Source organism: Manis javanica, chromosome 6 (assembly GCF_040802235.1).
Source record: "Manis javanica isolate MJ-LG chromosome 6, MJ_LKY, whole genome shotgun sequence".
In the NCBI taxonomy this organism is placed as follows: Eukaryota; Metazoa; Chordata; class Mammalia; order Pholidota; family Manidae; genus Manis; species Manis javanica.
In genome coordinates this window covers 108,801,269-108,827,367 of record NC_133161.1, presented here as the reverse complement: position 1 = coordinate 108,827,367, position 26,099 = coordinate 108,801,269, and the positions used below count along the sequence as shown (strand labels likewise).

Here is a 26,099-nt window from a genome sequence, read left to right as displayed (position 1 = left end):
TCTTGGAGTTTTGAGGTTTATTTCACACCAGCGGGCCCAGAGGGGAGTAATCTCCCAAGGTCTGAGCCCTGCACACAACCAAGGGTAGCGACTTATATTATTTTGATACGTGGCATTTCGGCATGCGTAGGGCAAAAGAGGAGCCTGGAGGAGGGGAGGGGGAAGCTGGGAGGGCTTTGCTAACCAGAGGAAAAAAGCAGTTTGCTGACCTGGACGGCTGTGTTGGATATTTTCCTTATCACTCCCACCTCTGATGCCCCTTTAAACACTTCATTTTAGGGGGCATCGTCTTTTTGGTTTATGACAGGGTTTTAATGGCTTGTCCTTGAGCTAGGATTTTTTCCTTGTGACTTTTTCATTAAAGACCTGAGTAGTTTGTGAAGAATACAAATGATTATGTTTTTATGCATTATAGGTTACAATGAGTCCTTAAGACTCTTAATAAGTCTGTGCTTAACAAAAAGTTTTTTTCAGTCCTAATTTATTTTTATGCAGCTGAGCATTACACTCAGGCTGGTTTATCTGAGTGTGAGAGGACAGGTGCTAAAGGTGTAGGGCCACTGAGGGCAGCTCCCTTGGGTAAGGACCATGCACTTTATAAATTTTGTAGTTAAACATTATAGAGAGGTACTTTGGAAACGTAGGCTGAGACTTGAATTCAGCTAGGAGAGACAGGTAAGCACAGCAAAACAACTTAAGGATTACCCAATAGACAATAGAAAGGACAACTTTTTGAGGAACAGTTTAGTCAGAGGGGCCAGCAGCAGAGAGTTTAATGCCCAGGATGAGAGATTCCATTCTGGTGAGGGCCAGGATCCACGGCGTGCAGGTGTTCATTAGTCAAGAGGGTAATCGTCAGATGCGGAGGTGGAGAGGATCTGGAGGTCTAGCTGGGCTTTCTACTGATGTATTTCTTTGTCTGGAGTATGGGCTCTTCTCACTCTGGAATGATGCACCCATGGAGTGATGCCTGTAACTTTGAGGGCAGTAGTAATTAGAACAACAATGTGGGGCCCAGTCTATTGAGGTTTGGGGGGTCTCCTTTTCCATTTTTGACTCAGACTGAGTCCCTAGCCTGGAAGGAATGTACTGGGGTCCCTAAGGAGATCAGGGCTCTCTCTATGGTGTACTGCTGCAGCTTATTTAGAGCGGCTCTTAGGGCTTAGAGCTATTCTCTTACTCCCTTACCATCTTATCTCCTATCTGGTGTAGGTTCCCTGGGAGGCTTCCTAGACATGGGGGAGGGCATCTGTACACTAATTCAAAAGGGGAAAAGTCTTGAGTCCCAGGTGTGCAGTGAGCATGCAGGAAAGCCAGGGGCAGTGAATCTGGCCATGGGAGACCACTTTCTTGGCAAAACTTACCTAGGGTTCTTTTGAGGGTGTGATTTATTTGCTCCACTTTCCCTGACCTTTGTGGCCTGTATGCAGTGTGCAGATTCCAGGTAATGTTGAGACATTCAGTTAAAATCTGTACTGCATCTGCTACAAAGGCAGGTTAAGTACTGCTTTTTGAGGAGGGCTTCTAGTGCAGTTTTTCTTAGGTGGATGAGCTGATGGTATTTGCTGACTAGATTGCCTTCTGGTTACAGTTGGGACAAAGATGTGTCTGTCAGGCAGCAACCATCATTCTTTTTTTTTTTTTAGTTTAGGGTGGCTCCTTCAGCCATGACCCAGTCCTTTCCTTTCTCAGTGTACTTGGGTGGAGGGGCCTCCACTGAGGGCGTTAGGGCCATGGTGAGGGAAGGAGCTTTATCTGTTTTTTTATTGGCCGCTGTTTTAGCTGCCTTATCTGCCAGCTGGTTCCCCTGTGTTATAAGGTTTTCTTTTTGGTGTTCTTTGCAATACAGAATTGCTACTTTTCTGGGAGCCAGACAGCCTTGAGGAGTTTTAGTATTGTGCCAGCTGAGAGTTGGAGAGGAATCAGAGTCCCTGTGTGTTTAAGAGGGACACAACAGTATGGGGGATCTTGACATTTATTTTTTTGTCCCAGAGTAAGTTTATCTACTTTTTTTTAATGAATAGAACTGTGGCTGCCAGTGTCCTGAGGAAGGGTGGCCATCCTGCCTCAATGGGGTTTAGTTTTCTTTTTTCTGACAGGTATGCAACCGACCAATGCCAGGGCCTAACAGTTTATGTGAGAACTTCAAGGGCTACTTTTTTTTCATGTATGAAGAGACTGAAGGGCTTTTTTGTACCTGTCAGGCCTAGGACTGGTGCCTGTTCTGAAGCAACCTTTATTTCCAGGAAGGTGGCTCTTGCCTCTTTTGTCTAGACAGGGGATTCTCGGTATGGCACCCCCAGGAGGTTGTAGAGGGGTTTTGCCATTGCCGAGAATCCGGGAATCCAGATTCTGCAGAACCCGATGGCCCCCAGGAACTCTTGTATGCCTTTTTTCATCTGGAGCTGGGTAAGGAGATAATGACCTTTTCTTCTCTGGCCCCAGTGCCCTTTCTCCCTGAGTGAGGAGGAAGCCCAAGTACCAGACTTGCTGCTGGCACATTTGTGCTCTTCTTTATCCTGAGTCTGACAGGAGTTGCAGGAGGGCTTTTGTGCCTTTTGCACAATTTTCCTGGGTGTCACTGGCAAGGAGGAGGTCATCTATGTACTGCAGGAGGGTGCAGCGCATGGCTTCCCTTGGAAAGCTGGTGAGGTCTGTGGCCAATGCCTCTCAAAAGAGAGTGGGTGAGTTCTTGAACCCTTGTGGAAGCCACATCCATGTTGACTGCATCTGCCGCCCTGTATCTGGTTCAGTCCATTCAAAGGCAAACAAGAGCTGGTTCTGGGGGACCAGCCAGAGGCAAAAAAAAAAAAAAAAAAGGCATCTTTTAAGTCTAGGCAAGTGAACCATTTGGCAGATCCTGGGATCTGGCTGAGGAAGGTGTACGGGTTTGGGACCACAGGGTGTAAAGAGACAGTCACTCGGTTAATAGCTCATAGGTCTTGAACAGGCTGGTGCCCTCCTCCTGGCTTTTTGACTGGTAGAAGCAGGGTGTTCCAGGATGACTGACTCTCGGTTAGAATGCCCGCCTCTCTGAGTCTGATCAGTGTTCTTGGATGCCTGCTCTCACCTCTGGTGAGAGGGGGTACTACCACTGTTTCTGTGGCCAGGTCCCCAGAGTGAATTCTACAATGACGGGGGCTCAGTTATGAGCAAGTCCAGGTGGGTTGTCTTCAGCCCATACTGAGGGAGAGGCAGCTCTGGATTCAGGTGGGCTACCTTAGGGGGCCTGAGCACAGAATAGCCTCCACTCCTCTTCCCTGGGTGTGGTTATTGCCAGTATGAGGGACCCTGGCTCTTCTTGGCCTGGGCTTAGTTTGAGGCTGGTGTGTCCAGTTGGTTCAAAAGTTATTTGGGAGGGCGGAGCCAAGATGGCGGCGTGAGTAGAGCAGTGGAAATCTCCTCCCAAAAACACATAGAGCTATGAAAATATAACAAAGAAAAATCTTCCTAAAATAGAGACCACAGGACACAGGACAACATCCAGACCACATCCACACCTGCAAGGAACCCAGCGCCTTGTGAAGGGGGTAAGATACAAGCCCCAGCCCGGCGGGACCGAGCGCCCCTCCCCCCGGCTCCCGGCAGGTGGAGAGAAACCGGAGCGGTTTTTTTTTTTTTTTTTTTTGGCGAGCGCTTTTTGGAAGCCTTAGAGGGACGGGCCCCCGTTGCTGGGGAGGCAGGGTGGCGGGACCGGTGAGGAGGTGCCTGGGAACGGCGCCGGAGGACAAAGAATATCCCGCGTTTCTCCCTGCTAGACCTGGGGGCGGGTGCCTGAGACCGGTGCCTGAGGACGGAGGAGGTCGCACGTTTTTCCCCTTTTTTTTTTTTTTTTCTCTTTTTGGCGAGCGCTTTTTGGAAGCCTTGAAGGGACGGGGACCCCAGTGCTAGGGAGGCACGGTGGCGGGACTGGTGAGCGGGTGGCTGCGACCGGCGCCTGAGGACAAAGAATATCCCCCGTTTTTCCCTGCGGGACCGGTGGGCGGGTGCCTGAGACCGGCACTTGAGGACAGAGGAAATCGCGCGTTTTTCCCCTTTTTTTTTTTTCTCTTTTCTGCGAGTGCTTTTTGGAAGCCTAAAAGGGACAGGGACCCCGGTGCTAGGGAGGCAGGGCGGCGGGACTGGTGAGCGGGTGCCTGGGACCGGCACCTGAGGACAAAGAATATCCCGCATTTTTCCCTGTGGGACCGGTGGGTGGGTGCCTGAGACCAGCACCTGAGGACGGAAGAAATCGCGCGTTTTTCCCCTTTTTTTTCTCTCTTTTTGGCGAGTGCTTTTTGGAAGCCTTGAAGGGACAGGGACCCCGGTGCTAGGGAGGCAGGGCGGCGGGACTGGTGAGCGGGTGCGTGGGACCAGTGCCTGAGGACAAAGAATATTGAGCGTTCCTTCCCTGCGGGACCGGTGGGTGGGTGCTTTTTGGAAGCCTTGAAAGGACAGGGACCCTGGTGCTAGGGAGACAGGGCAGCAGGACCAGTGAGCGGGTGCCTGGGACCAGCACCTGAGGACAAAAAAAAAAAAAAAAATCGCTTGTTTTTTCCTTTTTTTTCCTTTTTTTTTCTCTTTCTTTCTGTTCCCTCTCTCATTGTTGCTGTTGTTGTTTTGGTTTGGAGAGTGCTTTTTGGAAATCTTAAAGGGGCAGGACAGGTCACTTAGACCAGAAGCAGGGAATCTGGGGATCTCTGGGCACTCTAACCCCCTGGGCAGCAGGGAGCACAGAGGCCCCTTACGGAGATAAATAGTCTCCTGGCTGCTCCCCCTCCAACGGGGCTCCACCATTTTGGAGGAACAGCCCCAGCCAGGCCAAGCCCACAGCAACAGCGGAGATAAACCCCAAAGCAACTGGGCAGGAAGCAGAAGCCCTGTCTGCGCACAGCTGCCCAGCACAAGCCACTAGAGGTCGCTATTCTCCCAGGAAAAGGCTACAAACCAACAAGAAGGGAAGCTCTTCCAGCGGTCACTTGTACCAGCTCTGCAAACTATCTCTATCACCATGAAAAGGCAAAACTACAGGCAGACAAAGATCACAGAGACAACACCTGAGAAGGAGATAGACCTAACTAGTCCTCCTGAAAAAGAATTAAAAATAAAAATCATGAACATGCTGACAGAGATGCAGAAAAAAATGCAAGAGCAATGGGATGAGATGCAGAGAAAAATGCAAGAGCAGTGGGATGAGATGCAGAGAAAAATGCAAGAGCAGTGGGATGAAGTCCGGAAGGAGATCACAGATGTCAGGAAAGAGATCACAGAAGTGAAACAATCCCTGGAAGGATTTATAAGCAGAATGGATAAGATGCAAGAGGCCATTGAAGGAATAGAAGCCAGAGAACAGGAACGTATAGAAGCTGACATAGAGAGAGATAAAAGGATCTCCAGGAATGAAACAACACTAAGAGAAATATGTGACCAATACAAAAGGAAAAACATTCGTATTATAGGGATACCAGAAGAGGAAGAAAGAGGAAAAGGGATAGAAAGTGTCTTTGAAGAAATAATTGCTGAAAACTTCCCCAAACTGGGGGAGGAAATAATCGAACAGACCATGGAATTATACAGAACCCCCAACAGAAAGGATCCAAGGAGGACAACACCAAGACACATAATAATTAACATGGCAAGGATCAAGGACAAGGAAAGAGTTTTAAAGGCAGCTAGAGAGAAAAAGGTCACCTATAAAGGAAAACCAATCAGGCTAACATCAGACTTCTCAACAGAAACCCTACAGGCCAGAAGAGAATGGCATGATATACTTAATGCAATGAAACAGAAGGGCCTTGAACCAAGGATACTGTATCCAGCACGACTATCATTTAAATATGATGGTGGGATCAAACAATTCCCAGACAAGCAAAAGCTGAGGGAATTTGCTTCCCACAAACCACCTCTACAGGGCATCCTACAGGGACTGCTCTAGATGGGAGCACCCCTAAAAAGAGCACAGAACAAAACACACAACATATGAAGAAGGGAGGAGGAGGAATAAGAAGGGAGAGAAGAAAAGAATCTCCAGACAGTGTATATAACAGCTCAATAAGCGAGCTAAGTTAGGCAGTAAGATACTAAAGAAGCTAACCTTGAACCTTTGGTAACCACGAATCTAAAGCCTGCAATGGCAATAAGTACATATCTTTCAATAGTCACCCTAAATGTAAATGGACTTAATGCACCAATCAAAAGACATAGAGTAATAGAATGGATAAAAAAGCAAGACCCATCTATATGCTGCTTACAAGAAACTCACCTTAAACCCAAAGATAAGCATAGACTAAAAGTCAAGGGATGGAAAAACATATTTCAGGCAAACAACAGTGAGAAGAAAGCAGGGGTTGCAGTACTAATATCAGACAAAATAGACTTCAAAACAAAGAAAGTAACAAGAGATAAAGAAGGCCACTACATAATGATAAAGGGCTTAGTCCAACAAGAGGATATAACCATTCTAAATATATATGCACCCAATACAGGAGCACCAGCATATGTGAAGCAAATACTAACAGAACTAAAGAGGGAAATAGACTGCAATGCATTCATTGTAGGAGACTTCAACACACCACTCACCCCAAAGGATAGATCCACCGGGCAGAAAATAAGTAAAGACACACAGGCACTGAACAACACACTAGAACAGATGGACCTAATAGACATCTATAGAACTTTACATCCAAAAGCAACAGGATATACATTCTTCTCAAGTGCACATGGAACATTCTCCAGAATAGACCACATACTAGCTCACAAAAAGAGCCTCAGTAAATTCCACAATATTGAAATTCTACCAACCAATTTTTCAGACCACAAAGGTATGAAAGTAGAAATAAATTCTACAAAGAAAACAAAAAGGCTCACAAACACATGGAGGCTTAACAACATGCTACTAAATAATCAATGGATCAATGAACAAATCAAAATAGAGATCAAGGAATATATAGAAACAAATGACAACAACAACACTAAGCCCCAACTTCTGTGGGATGCAGCGAAAGCAGTCTTAAGAGGAAAGTATATAGCAATCCAGGCACACTTGAAGAAGGAAGAACAATCCCAAATGAATAGTCTAACATCACAATTATTAAAACTGGAAAAAGAAGAACAAATGAGGCCTAAAGTCAGGAGAATGAGGGACATAATAAAGATCAGAGAAGAAATAAACAAAATTGAGAAGAATAAAACAATAGCAAAAATCAACGAAACCAAGAGCTGGTTCTTTGAGAAAATAAACAAAATAGATAAGCCTCTAGCCCAACTTATTAAGAGAAAAAGAGAGTCAACACAAATCAACATAATCAGAAATGAGAATGGAAAAATCACGACAGACTCCACAGAAATACAAAGAATTATTAAAGACTACTATGAAAACCTATATGCCAACAAGCTGGAAAACCTAGAAGAAATGGACAACTTCCTAGAAAAATACAACCTCCCAAGACTGACCAAGGAAGAAACACAAAAGTTAAACAAACCAATTACAAGCAAAGAAATTGAAACAGTAATCAAAAAACTACCCAAGAACAAAACCCCGGGGCCGGACGGATTTACCTCGGAATTTTATCAGACACACAGAGAAGACATAATACCCATTCTCCTTAAAGTGTTCCACAAAATAGAAGAAGAGGGAATACTCCCAAACTCATTCTATGAAGCCAACATCACCCTAATACCAAAACCAGGAAAAGACCCCACCAAAAAAGAAAATTACAGACCAATATCCCTGATGAATGTAGATGCAAAAATACTCAATAAAATATTACCAAACAGAATTCAACAGTATATCAAAAGGATCATACACCATGACCAAGTGGGGTTCATCCCAGGGATGCAAGGATGGTACAACATTCGAAAATCCATCAACATCATCCACCACATCAACAAAAAGAAAGACAAAAACCACATGATCATCTCCATAGATGCTGAAAAAGCATTTGACAAAATTCAACATCCATTCATGATAAAAACTCTCAGCAAAATGGGAATAGAGGGCAAGTACCTCAACATAATAAAGGCCATATATGATAAACCCACAGCCAGCATTATACTGAACAGCGAGAAGCTGAAAGCATTTCCACTGAGATCGGGAACCAGACAGGGATGCCCACTCTCCCCACTGTTATTTAACATAGTACTGGAGGTCCTAGCCACGGCAATCAGACAAAACAAAGAAATACAAGGAATCCAGATTGGTAAAGAAGAAGTTAAACTGTCACTATTTGCAGATGATATGATACTGTACATAAAAAACCCTAAAGACTCCACTCCAAAACTACTAGAACTGATATCGGAATACAGCAAAGTTGCAGGATACAAAATCAACACACAGAAATCTGTAGCTTTCCTATACACTAACAACGAATCAATAGAAAGAGAAATCAGGAAAACAATTCCATTCACCATTGCATCAAAAAGAATAAAATACCTAGGAATAAACCTAACCAAGGAAGTGAAAGACTTATACTCTGAAAACTACAAGTCACTCTTAAGAGAAATTAAAGGGGACACTAATAAATGGAAACTCATCCCATGCTCATGGCTAGGAAGAATTAATATCGTCAAAATGGCCATCCTGCCGAAAGCAATATACAAATTTGATGCAATCCCTCTCAAATTACCAGCAACATTCTTCAATGAATTGGAACAAATAATTCAAAAATTCATATGGAAACACCAAAGACCCCGAATAGCCAAAGCAATCCTGAAAAAGAAGAATAAAGTAGGGGGGATCTCACTCCCCAACTTCAAGCTCTACTACAAAGCCATAGTAATCAAGACAATTTGGTACTGGCACAAGAACAGAGCCACAGACCAGTGGAACAGATTAGAGACCCCAGAAATTAACCCAAACATATATGGTCAATTAATATTTGATAAAGGAGCCATGGACATACAATGGCAAAATGACAGTCTCTTCAACAGATGGTGCTGGCAAAACTGGACAGCTACATGTAGGAGAATGAAACTGGACCATTGTCTAACCCCATATACAAAGGTAAACTCAAAATGGATCAAAGACCTGAATGTAAGTCACGAAACCATTAAACTCTTGGAAAAAAGCATAGGCAAAAACCTCTTAGACATAAACATGAGTGATCTCTTCTTGAACATATCTCCCCGGGCAAGGAAAACAACAGCAAAAATGAGCAAGTGGGACTACATTAAGCTGAAAAGCTTCTGTACAGCGAAAGACACCATCAATAGAACAAAAAGGAACCCTACAGTATGGGAGAATATATTTGAAAATGACAGATCTGATAAAGGCTTGACGTCCAGAATATATAAAGAGCTCACACGCCTCAACAAACAAAAAACAAATAACCCAATTAAAAAATGGGCAGAGGAACTGAACAGACAGTTCTCCAAAAAAGAAGTACAGATGGCCAAGAGACACATGAAAAGATGCTCCACATCGCTAATTATCAGAGAAATGCAAATTAAAACTACAATGAGGTATCACCTCACACCAGTAAGGATAGCTGCCATCCAAAAGACAAACAACAACAAATGTTGGCGAGGCTGTGGAGAAAGGGGAACCCTCCTACACTGCTGGTGGGAATGTAAATTAGTTCAACCATTGTGGAAAGCAGTATGGAGGTGCATCAAAATGCTCAAAACAGACCTACCATTAGACCCAGGAATTCCACTCCTAGGAATTTACCCTAAGAACGCAGCAATCAAGTTTGAGAAAGACAGATGCACGCCTATGTTTATCGCAGCACTATTTACAATAGCCAAGAATTGGAAGCAACCTAAATGTCCATCTGTAGATGAATGGATAAAGAAGATGTGGTACATATACACAATGGAATACTACTCAGCCATAAGAAGTGGAAAAATCCAACCATTTGCAGCAACATGGATGGAACTGGAGAGTATTATGCTCAGTGAAATAAGCCAAGCGGAGAAAGAGAAATACCAAATGATTTCACTCATCTGAGGAGTATAGGAACAAAGGAAAAACTGAAGGAACAAAACAGCAGCAGAATTACAGAACCCAAAAATGGACTAACAGGTACCAAAGGGAAAGGAACTGGGGAGGATGGGTGGGCAGGGAGGGATAAGGGGGGGGAAGAAGAAGGGGGGTATTAAGATTAGCATGCATGGGGGGGAGGGAGAAAGGGGAGGGTGGGCTGCACAACACAGAGAGGACAAGTAGTGACTCTACCACATTTTGCTAAGCTGATGGACAGTAACCGTAATGTGGTTGTTAGGGGGGACCTGATATAGGGGAGAGCATAGTAAACATAGTATTCTTCAGGTAAGTGTAGATTAAAAATTTTAAAAAAAAAAGAAAGAAAGAAAGAAAAGGGGGATTACTCCTTAACAGGATAAAACTATTGGTAAATCAAAGATCAATGCATGCTTTAAATATCCTTAATGTTGATCACTTAAAGGGTGTCAGATGATCAGCTATGGAGGTACTCTTTCCTGATAATATTCCTTTCTCTTAATAAAAAAAAAAAAAAAAAGCAGTTACTGTGTGCTGACCTCCAATGAGTTCTGCACAGTGGTATAGAGGGCATGTCAAAGTGTGGGCAAAGGGTCTGTTTGTTTCTACGCAGAAGATCAAGGCCTAGCTTGGATACCCAGAAAATGAACTAAGATACGACATGAGGAGGAGCTTCCGGCATCAGCACTCTCTGGAGGACTCGTGCCGGGGGATGATCATCAAAAAGCCTCCACAGGGATCCGGACGATGCTGCGGTTGTGGCTGCATCCAGCCCACCGTCTCCTGGACTTGCCATAAGAAGGAGGAGGGAGATGTCTAGGCTGGCATGTGCATACAGTGAGACAACGAATTTGACTGGATCTGTACTGTTGGAACTCAACCAGGAGTTGGGAGGGGTGCAAGTTGTAGCACCCCAAAATCTCATGACTATAGACTATCTATGGTTAAAAGAACATATGGGATGTGAACAGATCCCAGAAATGGGCTGCTTTAATTTGTCTGATGGTTCAAGTACAGTTGGAAAATATCCATCATATCATAGATAAATTTTCACAAATGCCTAGGGTGCCTAAATGGTTTTCTTGGCTTCACTGGAGATGGCTGGTAATTATAGATTTGCTTTGTTTATGTCACCGTATTCCTATTATGTTAATATGTGTGTGCAAATTAGTTAGTAGTTTAAAACCTATACATACTTAAGGTACTATACAAGAAGATATGTCAAAGAAATAATCAATCCTCCCAAGTTTCCTTCATATGCTACATCTATAGCTTTTCTTCTTCCTTCCTAATTACAAACCTTAAATAGAATTCGTGCCTCATATCGAATTTACCGAGTATCATAATTCCTCCAGGTGGTAAAGATACCTCGAGACAAGTGCTGGGCATAGAAGCCACAGGGCATAAATCTGCAAAGAAGTAAAAAGCTAACCTTTGCAAACAATATGGCTTCTCTCTCACTTACCAACTTTACATTTCCCTGTATGGCCCCGGAAGATGACTGGTTAGCCAGAGACGGGTAAGATTCCTCAAGGGAGGAACAACCTAAGACAGGCACAGTCGCAGGGGGGCCATCAGGTGAGAATTTGGGGATCAACAGAGGTGAGGCTCAGAACCTCACCCCCCCTGCTTTGAGAGAAATCTTCTGCATCCGTGGATGTCTTGCTGCCCTTGTCTAGCCTGGATTAATACTTAGTCCATAGGCACACACCTGATCATCTGATCATCTACATTTGCCTTCTTACAGCACTAAACTATGTTTTCTACCTTTATCTTGCATCTACCTACCACTTCAGCATTTTATTAAAAATAAAAATAATAATAATAATAGGAGAAATGTGGGATCAACATATAAATCAAGTACAAAAATCAAATGAATATTCATATTTGACCTGATGGTTTATAGGTCATATTGCATGATCAAAACCGAAAGTTTCTGTGATGAATGCCCTTGTACTGTTCACCATGTAAGAATTTATTCACTCTGTAAGAATTCGTTCACCATGTAAGAACTTGTTCGTTATGCTTCAGAAGATTGGAGACTGACGAGAATTAGGCTTGAGATGGATTAATGATTGTACATTGAGCATTGACCCCCCTATACTGAATTTTATTGTTGTTAACAACCATTTGATCAATAAATATGAGAGATGCCTCTCAAAAAAAAAATAAAATAAAAAATAAAAAATAAAAAAAATAAAAAATAAAAAAAAAGTTATTTGGGCTCTGAGCTTTGAGAATATGTCTCAGCTGAGGAGGGGAATGGGGCACTCGGGCAGGTAGAGAAACTCATGTCGGTCCTTGTGGCCTCCGAGTTCACACTGGCGGGCTTGGCAAAAGTGTTGCTGGACTGCTTTTGTCCCAGTGGCTCCAAGGATAGTTGCAGTCCTTTACTGAAAGGGGCTAAGGGAGGGTGACCACAGAGTGTTCTGCCCCTGCGTCAGTCATAAAAGTCATGTGTTGTCCCCCCACCTTCATTCTGACCATGCGTTCAAGGGGCTGACAGCAAGAGAGCCGGTCCTTGTCAGGCTGAGTCTGCTCCTGCCAGGCCAGCGAGCCTTTCCCTGTGGGCTCCTCCCGGCAGTGACTGGGCCTCAGGGCTTTGCCTGGCTGGAGCATTCGTTCTCCCAATGCCCCTTCTCTCTACAGTAAGCACACTGGTCCCTGGCAAAGGGGGGTCCTGGGCTTCCTCCCTCTTGGTGGCCAGCTTTTCTCTGCCTTTTGGTCATCTCTCTTTCTTTTAGAGTAGCTGCCAGGAGGCTGGCCTTTTTCTTTTTCTTTCAGCCTCTCTGTTGGCCTGAACTTCTCTGTTTAGATATACTTTGTTGTAATTTTAATCAGTTGAGTGATACTTATCCCAGTAAAGCCTTCAAGTTTTTGGAGCTTTTGTCTGATGTCTGGGGTGGCTTGAGCAACAAATGAGGTATTGACCATTTGTTGACTCCCTGATGACTCAGGATTGAAGGGGGTATAGATGCTATAAGCTTCACACAGTCTTTCATAATAGTCCTCAGGAGAGTCTCCTGGTTGTTGAGTGACTGATGATACTCCAGTCATGTTCATAGGCTTTTTGGACCTGGCTTTGATCCCGTGGGAGGGCATCCTGATATTGGTGGATCTCGTGCTGTCACTCAGGGATGGTGAAGTCCCACTTGGGGTGCTCCTCAGGGATGATTTCAGCTCATGCACCCCAATCCAGGACCCTGGCTGCCTCCTCTTTTCCATTGTGAACAGGGTGTAGAGAAGCTGTTGGCAGTCTTTCCAGGTCAGCCAATGGGTTTGGAAGAGGGATTTCATGAGATCAACCAGGGCTTGTGGCTTTTCCAATGGGGTGCTGTTTTGTTAATTGAGGAGGTTAGTCATGGAGAAGGGTTGATAGTAAAACATGGACCAGCTGGGCTGGATGGTCTCATCTTTATTACACCTTTCAGGCTCCCATATCTCTTGCACTGGCATCTGAAGGGTGTCTGCTCCTGGCCGAGGGCACAGTCTGGCTACTGGTCCAGGGGAGAGTGGGTCCACTGGTTCTGGAGTTGGTAGGGAGGCTGATGGCGGCAGGGTGTGTGGGACTGGGGGGCTGGGTGCTGATGGCCTTGGGGGCGTATAAGGTAGGGGCAATATTGGCTCTTCGTGTGGGTCACCAGCAAGAATTTGCAGAAGGCTCAGGCTTCTGTTGATTCTTTGTAGGCTTCTTTGAGGCAACTAAGACCCTACCCTGTCCCTGCCTGTTGCAAGTGAATAGCACCCAAGGGGGAAGAGTCTGGGCAACTCCTAACCAGGAGTCAATGTATAGGAACTGATTAGGAAGACCTGAATCTTTAGGGATGACCCACCAGGCTCAGTGGATTGCTGGGACATCTAGGGTTCCTTCTGGAGGCCACCCTACACTAAAGGTGGGCAATACAGATTCACACAGGGTTTTCAATCTGCCAGGAGTTAGTTTTACTCTGTAGTTTTCTGAAAATTCCTTCCTGAAATTCTTGATCATAGTGTCAAAGACTATGGTTTACTGTGCCCTGACCCCATGATGTGTCTGTGGACAGTACCACAAAAACAGACAAGGGAGGGGTGCCTCCATTAGAGAGGAGGCCAGTCAGATACCCATCCGTTCACTCTCCTCTTGGTGACTTTGATCAGCCTTGACTAAGGTGTACCCGTTAAGTCCCCAGGCCCGGTCAGCCAAAGCTGAGTCACCTTATGTCTTGGTGGCTGACCACGAATGCGGATGAGAGCCCACTCAGATTCCATAGCACAGAACATGGAATCACAAATTCAGTGCAGACTGAATGACTTCAGCCACGCTGCACACTCACTCACACACTCAGACCAGAGTTTAAACATTCCCCCCTGGGAATGTCTACCTGTGAGACTTCTAAGAACTCTCCAGGAGGTGATCAGGCTCCCCTTCCACCCCAACGGGTAGGACTGGCTGGGTCAGGAGCCCCAGGGCCTTACCGGATTCGATGTCAGAACCAGGTCCTCACCTGCCAAGCCTCCTTGCATCCGGTGGAAACAGCGGAGTGGAGCTGGCCCAGGACAACCTGGTGGTAGACTGCTGAGGGGTCAGGCAGGTCACACCTTCTCCATTGTGATCTCCTGTTCTATCACCTCCCCATCGTTGCCCTAAACGGGTGGCAAAATAAGGGCCAGCATGGTTGGGTTTCCTGGTCAGGGAACCAAATGTTATAGAAAATACTGGAAAACCTGGACTGGATCACTGATGGAAGATCCATGCAGCACTCGGAGGTCTGGGAATTTTGAGGTTTATTTTACACCAGGAGGCCCAGAGGGGAGTAATCTCCCAAGTCTGAGCCCTGAACACAAGGAAGAGGAGCAATTTATATTATTTGGTATGTGGCATTTTGGCATGCACAGGGCAAAAGAGGAGCCTGGAGGAGGGGAGGAGGGAGCTGGAAGGGCTTTGCCAACTGGAGGGAAAAAGTGGTTTGCTGACCTTGACGGCTGTGTTGGATATTTTCTTTATCACCTGTAGGGAGGGAATGGGCTGAGGAATTGTGGGCTTCGCCTTCAGGCTTCAGAGCCTTGCTAGAATAAAGCTGTCAGTTATTTCAGCAGCAAAATTGGTTTATTCAGGTAACAGTAGAGAACTGCAACTCATGGCAAGAGGCTGAGGCAGAACCACAGGCAAGTTCAGAGACTGGAGCAGAGGCAGCTTATTTATAGAGGAAGGGGGGCCCCATGCCTCACAGCTGCTTATTGGCTGGTTGTAACAGTCTCATTGAGTGGGCTGTTGCTGGGGTGGACAGGTGGAAAAGTGACCAAAATAGTAGGGTTGTTAGGCACCCTTTTCCTTCCTGTGGGGCCTGCCCATGGCCAGGGGTGGTGGGAGCTCTCCCTGCTGCCTCCACACCCATGTCAGGGAGGTCTCTTTATCTATGTTCACAGCCTAGAAACCCAGGATGACCTGGAAAACTCAATGATCCCTCTGCTCCTCCGCTTCCCAAACTGGAGAGGAAATGAAGCTGAGGAGGCATGCCATCACTTTGAGTGAGGGCTGCAGGCGCTGTGAGTCCCTCCTTCATCTTGATGGGTGCACTGCTCCATCCACGCAGGCCTCATCCACAGCCAGAACTTCTGGTGTTAGGGGCTGAAGCAGTTTCAGACATAAAAACAGGACACAAAGCTCTCTGCAAAGTTAGCCCCAGACCCTAGTCATGTACCAACTTCTGAGAAACTAAAAGAAAAGATATAAATCCCATGAGAAACCAGATGTTCAACTAACCCCAGGCTATTTTTGCTTCTGTACATTGCTTTGTTAGAGACCAGCAGTATGACACATTTCCTGCAGCAGGTGGGCAAAACAGGATGCTTAAGCCCCCCAAGCACTAAACAAGGAATATAACTTGCTGAATTTAGGCAAAGGCAGAAAAGTTGCAAAAACTAAGCAGGATGAGGTAAAAATGCTTAAAAGGGTGTAACATGGGCTCGGGCTGCACTTGGAGAGCTTGCTCCCTGGCAGACGCCGGCCAGCTAAAATAAAGACTCCCTTTTTATAACCTACTTTTCTGTGAGGACCTGTTTCTTTCCTCCTGCTCTGGCGTGTCCGATCTGAGACCCATAACATTTGGAGGCTCGTCCAGGATCGGGCACGATCATTGAGCAGTTTTTTGAGACCCTGAGATCACTGATCACCTGTGGGCCCCTGGGTATCAGCAAGTCCTCAACTGTCAGAGTTTGTAAGGAGCCATCTGGAAATCTTCTGGAGGTGAGTCTGGTTCTGGTTTGAGTGCCCATTTGACTCAACAGGGAGACTGGACACAGCATTTCTCCCCGAGTCAGGGGCAGAGGTGAGACGTCACCCTCCCCATCAGTCTCATTCTCTGTGGTGGCCACCTGATGTGCACAAGCTGTATAGTGTGTCTTTTGTGTTGTTCATTGTTTATGTAATCATGGTCATTCCATTATTGATGACCATAGGACAGAGGGCCTCAAGTCTCCTGAACCCCCCTAGAATTAGTTCTTCAACATTTCAAAGACTTTAAGAAACAAGCTGCTGACTGAGGCCTCGAGGTCACTCTGGGAGACCTGACCACCCTCTGTCAATTGGAATGGCCCACTTTTGAGGTTTACTGGCCTGATGTTGGCACTTTTGACCTTTCCATTTGCTACAGGGTTCGACAGGTCATCTTTAGAAGACCTGGCCACACTGACCAAATTCCTTGTATCATGGCCTGGATTTCTCTGGTTGAAGATCATCCTCCCTGGCTGAAACAATCTCTGCTTTCTCCCCTATGCCCTCCAACTAACCACTCCCAGTCTGTTTTAGCCAGCAGGCCAGCGACAAGGCCTGAGAAATCAAAACCTGGAGGGATGGCCCCAATACTTCTTCAAGATTCAGATGACTTAGACTTTCCTCCACCCTATGTAACCAGAGTCCTCAGAGCCAACTCAACCTCCTTCATTGAGTCCTCCACAGACCTAGAGCGGTCGTGCATACCATCTGCCTGAACCCTTGGCACCTCCTCCGACCCCTGCCCTACCTCTTCCACCTCCTGGGACCCCTTCTCTAATTCCTACACCTCTACCTCCTCTGACCCCTGCCCTGCCTCCACCTCCTCTGACCCCTGCCCTGCCTCCTTCACCCCCTCTGACTCCTTCAGTCCTCCTCTTGAGAGAGATGGCAGGAGGTGGAGGAGGGGGTGAGCCTCGCCCCTTCATGGTATATGTCCCCTTTTCTACTAGTGACTTATATAACTGGAAGAATCAAAATCCTTCCTTTTCAGAGAAGCCACATGGTCTCATTTCTTGCTGGAGACTATCTTTCATACCTACCAGCCCACCTGGGACAATTGCCAGCAACTGCTGCAAACCCTTTTTATGTCTGAGGAAAAGGACAGAATCAGGAGGGAGGCTGTGAAGCTTGTTTTTGGCCCAGATGGCCGCCCTACAGGTGACCCTGGTCGGGTGGAGAGAGTGTTTCCTTCTGAGCGGCCACGCTGGGACTATAACTCGGACAGAGGCAGGGAGCATCTACTCACTTTCGCCAGTTGCTCCTGAGAGGTCTCCGGGCAGTAGCATGGAAACCAACTAATCTGACTAAAGTAAGTGAGGTCATTCAGGGTCCTGATGAATCTCCCGCTGCTTTCTTAGAGAGATTATTAGAGGCCTACCGGAGTTTCACCCCCCATAGAACCAGAGGCACCAGAGAACCGAAGGGCATTAAACATTGCCTTTGTGGAACAGGCAGCCCCGGACATAGAAAGAAATTACAGAAAATGGAGGGGTTTGAAGGGAAATTGTTGTCTGAATTGGTGGAAATAGCCCCAAAAACTTACAACCACCGAGACACACCTGAGGATAGGCAAGCCAAAACCATGGCTAAGGTGATGGTCATGGCCCTGAAGGAGGATAGGAAGAGAAATGGACCCCAAAAAGGGCCACAAGGGAAGCAGACAAAGTCTCCAAATACCTTGAGCCCCCTAGAAAGAAATCAGTGTGCACACTGCAAAGAGATGGGCATTAGAAAAGGGAGTGCCCAAAGCGGAACCTCCGGGCCCCTCAACCCACCCTAGTTCTTTACTTGCAGGATGCAGACTGACGGGGCTGGGGCTCTACAGGATTTGGCCCCCAAGAGCCCAGGGTAACTTTCATGGTTGAGGGAAAACCTGTCCATTTCCTCATAGATACGGGGGTGACTTTCTCAGTCCTAACCTCACCTTTGGGATCACTGAAAAAGGAAAAAGTAGTAGTTCAGAGGGCAACTGGAACTTAGACATGCCAGTGGACAATGAATAGGCACATAGACTTAGGCAAGGGGACCGTGACTCGTTCCTTTTTGGTCATGCCAGACTGCCCCTATTCCCTATTGGGGCGGGACCTTCTATCAAAACTTAGTGCTTCTGTATCTTTCAGAACAGGGGGAGGGGGCGTGTTTCAGTTTTCTTATCCTAATGATGCTTCCCACATTCTCCTTCTGTCACCCCTCCACCGCCTTGTTTCTCATGGTCCCTCTGAGTGAAGAATATCAGCTTTGCCAGGAGATACTAAGAGACAGAGAAGCCCACCCAAGTCCCCTCCTAAAGAAGCTCCTTCAGGAGGTGCCATGGGTATGGGCTGAAAAGAAATCCCCCCAGGACTGGCAAAACATCACCCCCTGTGGTAGTTCAGTTGATCAGCCAAGCCACCCCAGTGAGGCAGAGGCAATATCCCATGTCAATAGAAGCAAAGTGGGGAATCCAAGTTCACATACACCGCCTAAGAGAGGCGGGGATCCTGGTGCATGTCACTCCCTGTGGAATACACCTCTACTCCCTGTGCTAAAACCAGGGATGAGGGACTACCAACCAGTTCAAGACCTGAGAGAAGTGAACTGCAGAGATGAGACAGTTACCACCCTACTGTTCCCAACCCCTATACTTTGTTAAGCACCCTGCCTTCAAGGAGAGAAGTGTACACAGTTCTGGACTTAAAAGATTCTTTTTTTCTCTATCCCGTTGGCCCCGAAATCCCAACCCATCTTTGTGTTTGAATGGACTGATAGACTTTGGGTCTAGTGGTCAGCTCACGTGGACGAGATTACCCCAAGGATTCAAAAACTCTCCTACACTTTTTGATGAAGCTTTAAGTAAGGACCTGAAAGAATTCCAGGCAGAAAACCCCCAAGTGCCACTCCTACAGTATGTTGATGACCTCCTTCTGGCCACAGAGTCTGAGCAGGCCTGTTACAAGGGGACTAAAAATCTATTAAGGACCCTCAAGGATTTGGGTTACAGAGTGTCAGAAAAGAAGGCTCAGCTATGCATGTCAGAGGTAGCTTACCTGGGTTATGTCCCACACCAAGGCAAGCACTTGCTCTCCGGTAGTAGAGTGAACGCTGTCCTTCAGATACCTGTTCCGGACACTCGGCGGAAGTTGTGTGAGTTTTGGGGGACTGTTGGATACTGTAGGCTCTGGATCCCACGGTTCACTGAGCTAGCCAGACCCCTCTATGAGGCCACAAAGGGTAAGGAGGGCTTGCTGTTGTGGACAGAGGTAGAAGAAGGAGCTTTCCAGACATTGAAACAAGCCTTGGTCTCTTCCCCAGCCCTAGCTCTCCCAGACATGACAAAACCCTTCTTATTGTTTGTAGATGAGTGAAAGGGTATAGCAAAAGGAGTCCTGACTCAAAGGCTGGGGCCATGGAATAGACCTGTGGCTTATCTCTCAAAACAGCTCAACCTAGTAGCAGCCAGATGGCCCACATGCCTAAGAGCAGTAGCAGCCACGGCCCTCCTGGTAAAAGAGGCTGATAAGCTCACCCTAAGGCAAGACCTGTTCATTGTGGCTCCACATGCTGTTGAGTCACTTCTCCAGGGCCCACCCGACTGGTGGATGACAAATGCCCACATCACCTAGTACCAGGCTCTGCTCCTTGACCACCCCTGCATCCGTTTCCAGAAACAACAGATCCTGAATCCTGCTGCAATGTTACCTGACTCTGCAGAAAATGAACTCCTCCACAACTTCCTGGAAGTGGTGGAGTGTTCAGAGCTTGCGACCAGACCTGACTGATGTTCCATGGACCACCCAGACTTGATGCTCTTCTGTGATGGTAGCAGTTTCACCAAGGATGGGGAATGGTATGCAGGGGCTGCAGTTGTTACACTGGAAAAAACTGGGCAGAACCTCTCCCACGAAACTCCTCCATGCAGAAAGCTGAATTGGTAGCACTGACCCACATCTTGGCAGAGGGAAAGGGACAGACTGTTAACATTTATACTGACAGCAGGTATGCTTTTGCTACTGCCCACGTGCATAGGGCCATATATCGGGAAAGGGTGCTTCTGACGGCAGAAGGAAAAGACATCAGAAACAAGCCCCAGATCTTAAAACTCTTGAAGGCAATTTGGTGGCCCAAGAGAGTGGCCATAATGCACTGTCCAGGACATCAAAAAGGAAATTCGCCTGAGGCAAGGGGAAACCGTGCAGCTGACCTGGCAGCCTGAGAAGTGGCCCTGGAACAAACCTCAGAATTGACCATGACCTTTCCACCATCCATGTTGCAAGAAAAGCCACACTATAACAGAAAGGACTTAGAGTTTGCTGCAGAGTATGGGGCAAAAGAAAACAGTGAAGGCTGGATGATCCACCCTGATGGGAGAGTTATGCTCCCTGCTGTGCTGGGAAAGGACTTGCTGAAACAGATACACAGTAGCACCCATTTGAGTAAAAATAAAATGATAGACTTGATCCAGAAAGACTTCTGGGTCCCAGGGTGAGTAGGATGGCCCATGAAATAGGGGAAGGTTGCATTGTCTGTCAACAAGTAAATCCCTCCTGACAGGTTACACAGGTACAGGGTAATAGGGAGAGAGGAGAATCCCTGGGGCAACATTGGGAGGTGGATTTCACTGACACAAAACCTGGACAATATGGGTACAAATATTTGTTAGTTTTTGTGGATACCTTCTCTGGGTGGGTAGAGGCTTTCCCAACAAAGACAGAAATAGCCCAAGTGACTGTTAAAAAGCTTGTAAATGAAATAGTCCCTCGGTTTGGGTTGCCTCTGTCTATGGGGTCTGATAACGGACTGGCTTTTGTGGCACAAGTGACCCAAGGGGTTGTTAGCACCCTGAATGTCCCATGGAAACTTCATTGTGCTTACAGGCCCCAAAGTTCGGGCCAGATTGAAAGGATGAATCGGACCCTAAAAGAGACTCTTACTAAGTTAACTTTGGAAACTGGTGAAGGGTGGGTACAGCTCCTCCCATTGGCACTTCTCTGGGTAAGGTGCACCCCATATATTTTAAAGCTCACCCCTTTTGAGATTCTGTTTGGTCGACCCCTCCTATCCTCCCTCATGTAGGCTTGGAAAAAGCTACAGAAACCTCTAATCAAGAAATTGTGCAGTCCTTACAGTCCTTAAAGGCCAAATCCACTCTCTGGTGAAGGCTGCGATACAGGGAAAGAATCTGCCAGAACCACACTTGTTCCAGCCGGGAGACCTCGGGTGGGTAAAACGGCATAAGACTGAGGTGCTAGGGGCCTGGTGGAGAGGACCTTACCTGGTCATCTTGACAACCCCCACAGCTGTGAAGGTTGCTGGTGCAAGAGCAAGGATCCACCACCCACAGTTGAAGCTGGCCAGAGAGGGGCAGGAAAACTCCACCACTTGAACAGTGGTGAAGCTGCCACCCAACCAAGACCCACTAAGGATAAGACTCAAAAGGAAAACCAAAAACTCAGATGTATTGTTTTAGTATTGTTTTTGGAGGCCCTACCTGCTCCCAGCCTTGCCACCCAGCACCCCCACTGGCCAGGAAATTACTCATGGAATTTAATCAATACAGCCTAGGGAAAGAATATTGTTAGTTTTACAGGAAGTGACCCCTGGTTTTTAGATTTGATCTTGAACTATGGCCAGAACTAGCCACTTATAAGTATCCTACGAATAAGAATGACAAGGCTTTCAAAGAGCATTCCAAAGGTGAGATTTTTATGTATGCCCAGGAAATGCGGGTGCCCACTCTCAGAGAAATGGACACTATCATTGTGCAAGTTGGGGATGTGAAACTATAGCCCCCTGGACAGACCACGACCCCTGTATTTCCTTGTCTCAAGACAGCCTCTCTGACCTTTATACAGCTGGGAAGATGAATCCACAAAAATTAAAAGTTAAAAGGGACCCTTATAGTGTGGGAAAGGATTGGGAGATGGGAAGGACTTGGCGGCCCCGGCTATATATAAGGGGCCAGGACCCAGGAACTGAGTTCACTATCCAAAGATTTCAAATACCCCGGCTTCCAAACCTGTGTGCCCCCTCCAGGAGGTACCCTTGTTAAATCCGGTGCCCCTCCCAATGAGAGAAACACTGCAACTCCCCACCCCAATGCCAAAGCCCCAACTAAGACATCAAGTGGGAATATTGGCCTAACAGAACCTCCTGGCCCCGGCCTGTTAATGGCCACTGCAAGACCCCCTGACCAGATACTTGAGATGCTAGAGTCAGTCTACAAATTTATAAATCAATCCACTGTCAATTTGACAAATGATTGCTGTTTCTGCCTAAATCCCAAACCTCATTATGTTGGTCTAGCCACAAATGCAACCCTGGGACAGGAAGGAGAAAACATTCACCTTTTTAGTCTAGATGAGATCAGGGACAGAGGTCTCTGCCCGTGGGGATTGCACCCCTTGCTTACCTTGGGAGATGTGCAAGGCACAGGGTTTTGCATCCATTCCCCTTATTCAGCCCAAAGTCCCAGTCTTCAGAAACTTTGTTAAACTACTCTAAACTACACTTCCCTCGCCTCTAGTGAGAAAGTTAACTTCCTGGTCAGCCCATCTGCCACGTGGTTTGCTCGTACCAGCGGATTAACCCCTTGTTTGTCTGAGCAATTAATAACAGCTGGTGTAGGGGAACCAAGGGTACCTGAGCTCTGTATTTTGGTTCACATCCTCCCTCAAGTTTAACCCTATAACGGGGAAGCTAGTAGGGAACACATGGGCTTAGTATATTCCCTTAGAACAAAAATAGCAGCCCCATCTTAGTGCCCCTCCTAGTTGGGCTGAGAATAGCAGGATCAGTAGCAGTAGGGACTGCTTCTTTTTTTGGGAATAATGCCAATTTCAAAGTGCTCAATAAACAAGTAGATAAAGATCTAGGGATGTTAGAGAGCTCGGTCCATCAGTTAGAGTCAGCTGTAGACTCCCTAGCAGAGGTAGTCTTGCAGAATAGGAGAGGGCTGGACCTCCTCTTCATGAAACAAGGGCGACTTTGCATGGCATTAGGTGAAACCTGCTGCTTCTATGCAAACAAATCAGGCATTATTTGGGATACCGATACCTGGCTATGGTGAGACAGAACCTCAAAGAAAGAGAGGTTTAGAGGGAAGCAACAGCAAACTGTTATCAGGGCCTGTTCCCATGGTCCTCTTGGCTAACAACCCTCCTGACAGCCCTTGCAGGTCCCCTTGCTCTCCTTCTGCTTGTAGTTGCTGTAGGGCCCTGTGTTATGAATTGTCTCATGAGTTATATTCAGAAGAGACTAGCGGCAGTAAAGCTACTTTTCATTAGAGAACGTTACCAAGCCTAAAAAAAAAACTGAAGAGTCAATGGTTTGACTCTGTTACAAGGAGAGGGGGGAATGTGAGGGGCTGAAGCAGTTTCAGACATAAAAATAGGACACAAAGTTCTCTGTACAAACTACTGAGAAAATGTTACAATTTTACCCACGATGCCGGGGTTCTTGTTCACGAAGCTGAAGAATGAGCTTCACAAACAGTCAAGGTAGGAGAGCAAGGTACAGGCTTTTATTTAGAAATAAAGTGAGAGGACAGAGCTCCCAGCTCACACCAGGAGGGAACAAGAGAGTCTGTTGTTGGCTCATTGTCTAGGGGATTTATGCGCGGTTGAGGATTTTCAGGAATGAGGGTATAAAGGGTTAGAGGTGCAGACTTCTTGAGTGGTCCCAGAATGCTCATTCTTGATGAGTAACAGAGGAGATTTTCAGCCTCTGATTCTTTCTCAAGATAGCAGTTTCCCTCTGGGAGCATGTCAGTTAAGAACGCTTACCCTGCCCCCAAGGTGGGCTGGGTTGTTGCCTGTTTGCTGAAGTAAGTTAAGAATCTTACTTCTTAACTTCTTGGACTGTTTATAGTTGGGCTTCCTTACTAAATTAGTCTTTTTCTTAGGTTGCAGATTACTTGGTTAGGATCAGAGAAGGAAATATAGCACATAGGTACGGTTAAAATAAGCTGGGCCTTTTAGCAGGCTACGGTAAATTTTACAGTGAAGTCACAGGTTATGCTGAGACACTTTTCTTTATCTGCAGAACACTCAAACATTCTAGGCTAAGTTGCTGCTGGCCTTTAGAGTTTTAACTGATCTCACTGAAGATGTCTATATTCCTAGTCTGGTATCTTTACCCTAGAAAATTAATGTGGCTCTGACTTTGCGTGATGCTTATCACAGAGTTTCAATAGGGACTTCTTTGCACATTGCTACATTGTTCTGACTAATCATCTTGCTCTGCTTTTTCTCCAGAGGCCCTCACCTTACTCTGCCTAATTCCACGGTCCCTGTCTCAACCACAGCCTAAATTCAGCAAGCTATATTCCTTGTTTAGTGCTCAGAGGGCTTAAGCATCCTGTTTTGACCACCTGCTTCAGAAAATATGTGATACTGCTGGTCTCTAACAAAGCAATGTACAGAAATAAAAATAGCCCGGAGTTAGTTGAACATTCAGTTTCTTCTTCCCACCTCTGAACACCTATTGATATGCAGATACACCAAAGCCAGGTGAGATATTCTGGAAATATTACAATTTTACCCATGATGCCGGGGTTCTTGTTCACGAAGCTGAAGAATGAGCTTCACAAACAGTCAAGGTAGTGAAAGGAAAGGAGCGAAACACAGCAGCAATTCACCGGAGAATTACACTTTATTAGGGAAAGGTGCTGGGTTATATAGGAAGGGGCATAGGGTGATTGTGGTGTTACTTCTATGGGGCTGGTGGCTGTTGGCTAGGTGCTGGGATTGGGAGGGGGCGAGAGGTGATTGGGCTTCAGGTGGCACCGGCGGGAACCGAGGACCCCGAAGAGAAGCCGGAAGTTTGCCATCTTACTGGTGGGGACCCTTCATTCCCCCCTTTCTCCTCTATGGGTTTGTGGACGTTGCTTTCTCTCTGGCTGCTTCCTGCTGAACAGGGGCAGAGAAGGGAGTGAGGGCTTGAGGATTGGGAGGAAAGGGTTGATAGGACTCCCCGCAGTAAGGACGAGTAGATGTGGACTTCTTCAGGTTTGGAAATTAATGAAGGTTCCCTGTAACTGTAGGTTGAGGACCTGTTGATTCCAATGGTGCCAAGAGGATATGGGTGTCAGGAGCCAGGCGTCTGCGGCCATTGTTTCCAGGAACAGTTTCCAGTGGAGAGAGAGGTCCATCTCAGCGTGTGGTGAGGTCACGTGAGGGTGAGGGATCTTCTGTGGCCAGAAGCTGGTAGTTCCTGAGTAAAAGCTGGTTGAAAGCTTGATTAGAGATTTTTCTGACTTGGGATTTGATGAACTTTATTATACAGGGTAAGAAGAGACAGACGAGAAGAATGACTATTATGGGGCCTGCAATGGGCCAGACCCAGGTAAGGAGGGGGTTTGTTAGTATTGAAGAGAATGGGTTGGAATTGGAAGCAGAGTGGAGACTGGAGGCAAGGTCGGTGAGTTTGGTGATGTCAGTTTCTACAATGCCGGATTCGTTGATGTAATAGCAGCACTCTTCCCGGAGGAAGACGCAGGTGCCGCCCTTCTCGGCTGTAAGCAGATCTAGGGACCGCCGGTTCGGAAGGGTGACTTTAGCTAGTGAAGTGACCTATCTTTGGAGAGAGGCTAGGGAATCGGCAGTGGATGTCAGGGCTCCCTCAAGTGTGGCGTCGAGATCTCTAACTGCCCATAGAGAGTGACCCAAGGCTCCTCCCAAAAACCCTGCCCCAATGGCTGAGGTGATCAAAGAGATACTGACCATGATGGGAAGGAAAGCAGCCCTCTTTGTGTGCAAGGGCAAGGGAGATTGGAGCTCAAGGAATTCTGCCATGCTGTAAAGTGTAAGCTGTGGGATTAGGGTGATGAGAATACAGGGTGTATCGGAGTTGAGAGGCAGTGAGTTGAAAAGACTGCCATTACACCAAAAGAAGTGTCCCAGTTGTGTAAAAGTCTTAGAGCCGGAAGTAGGG

At 46.6% G+C, this 26,099-nt stretch overlaps 1 long non-coding RNA gene across 1 annotated transcript; it reads right to left on the bottom strand.

Annotated features, from left to right (window-relative positions):
• On the bottom strand, positions 1-22,717 carry LOC118967032 (uncharacterized). Its single transcript, XR_005053809.2, has 3 exons — positions 22,579-22,717; positions 14,422-14,560; positions 1-976 (listed from the first exon to the last, which is right to left on the bottom strand). It is a non-coding gene; the product is annotated as an uncharacterized lncRNA (long non-coding RNA).
• Positions 22,718-26,099: the final 3,382 nt, after the last annotated feature.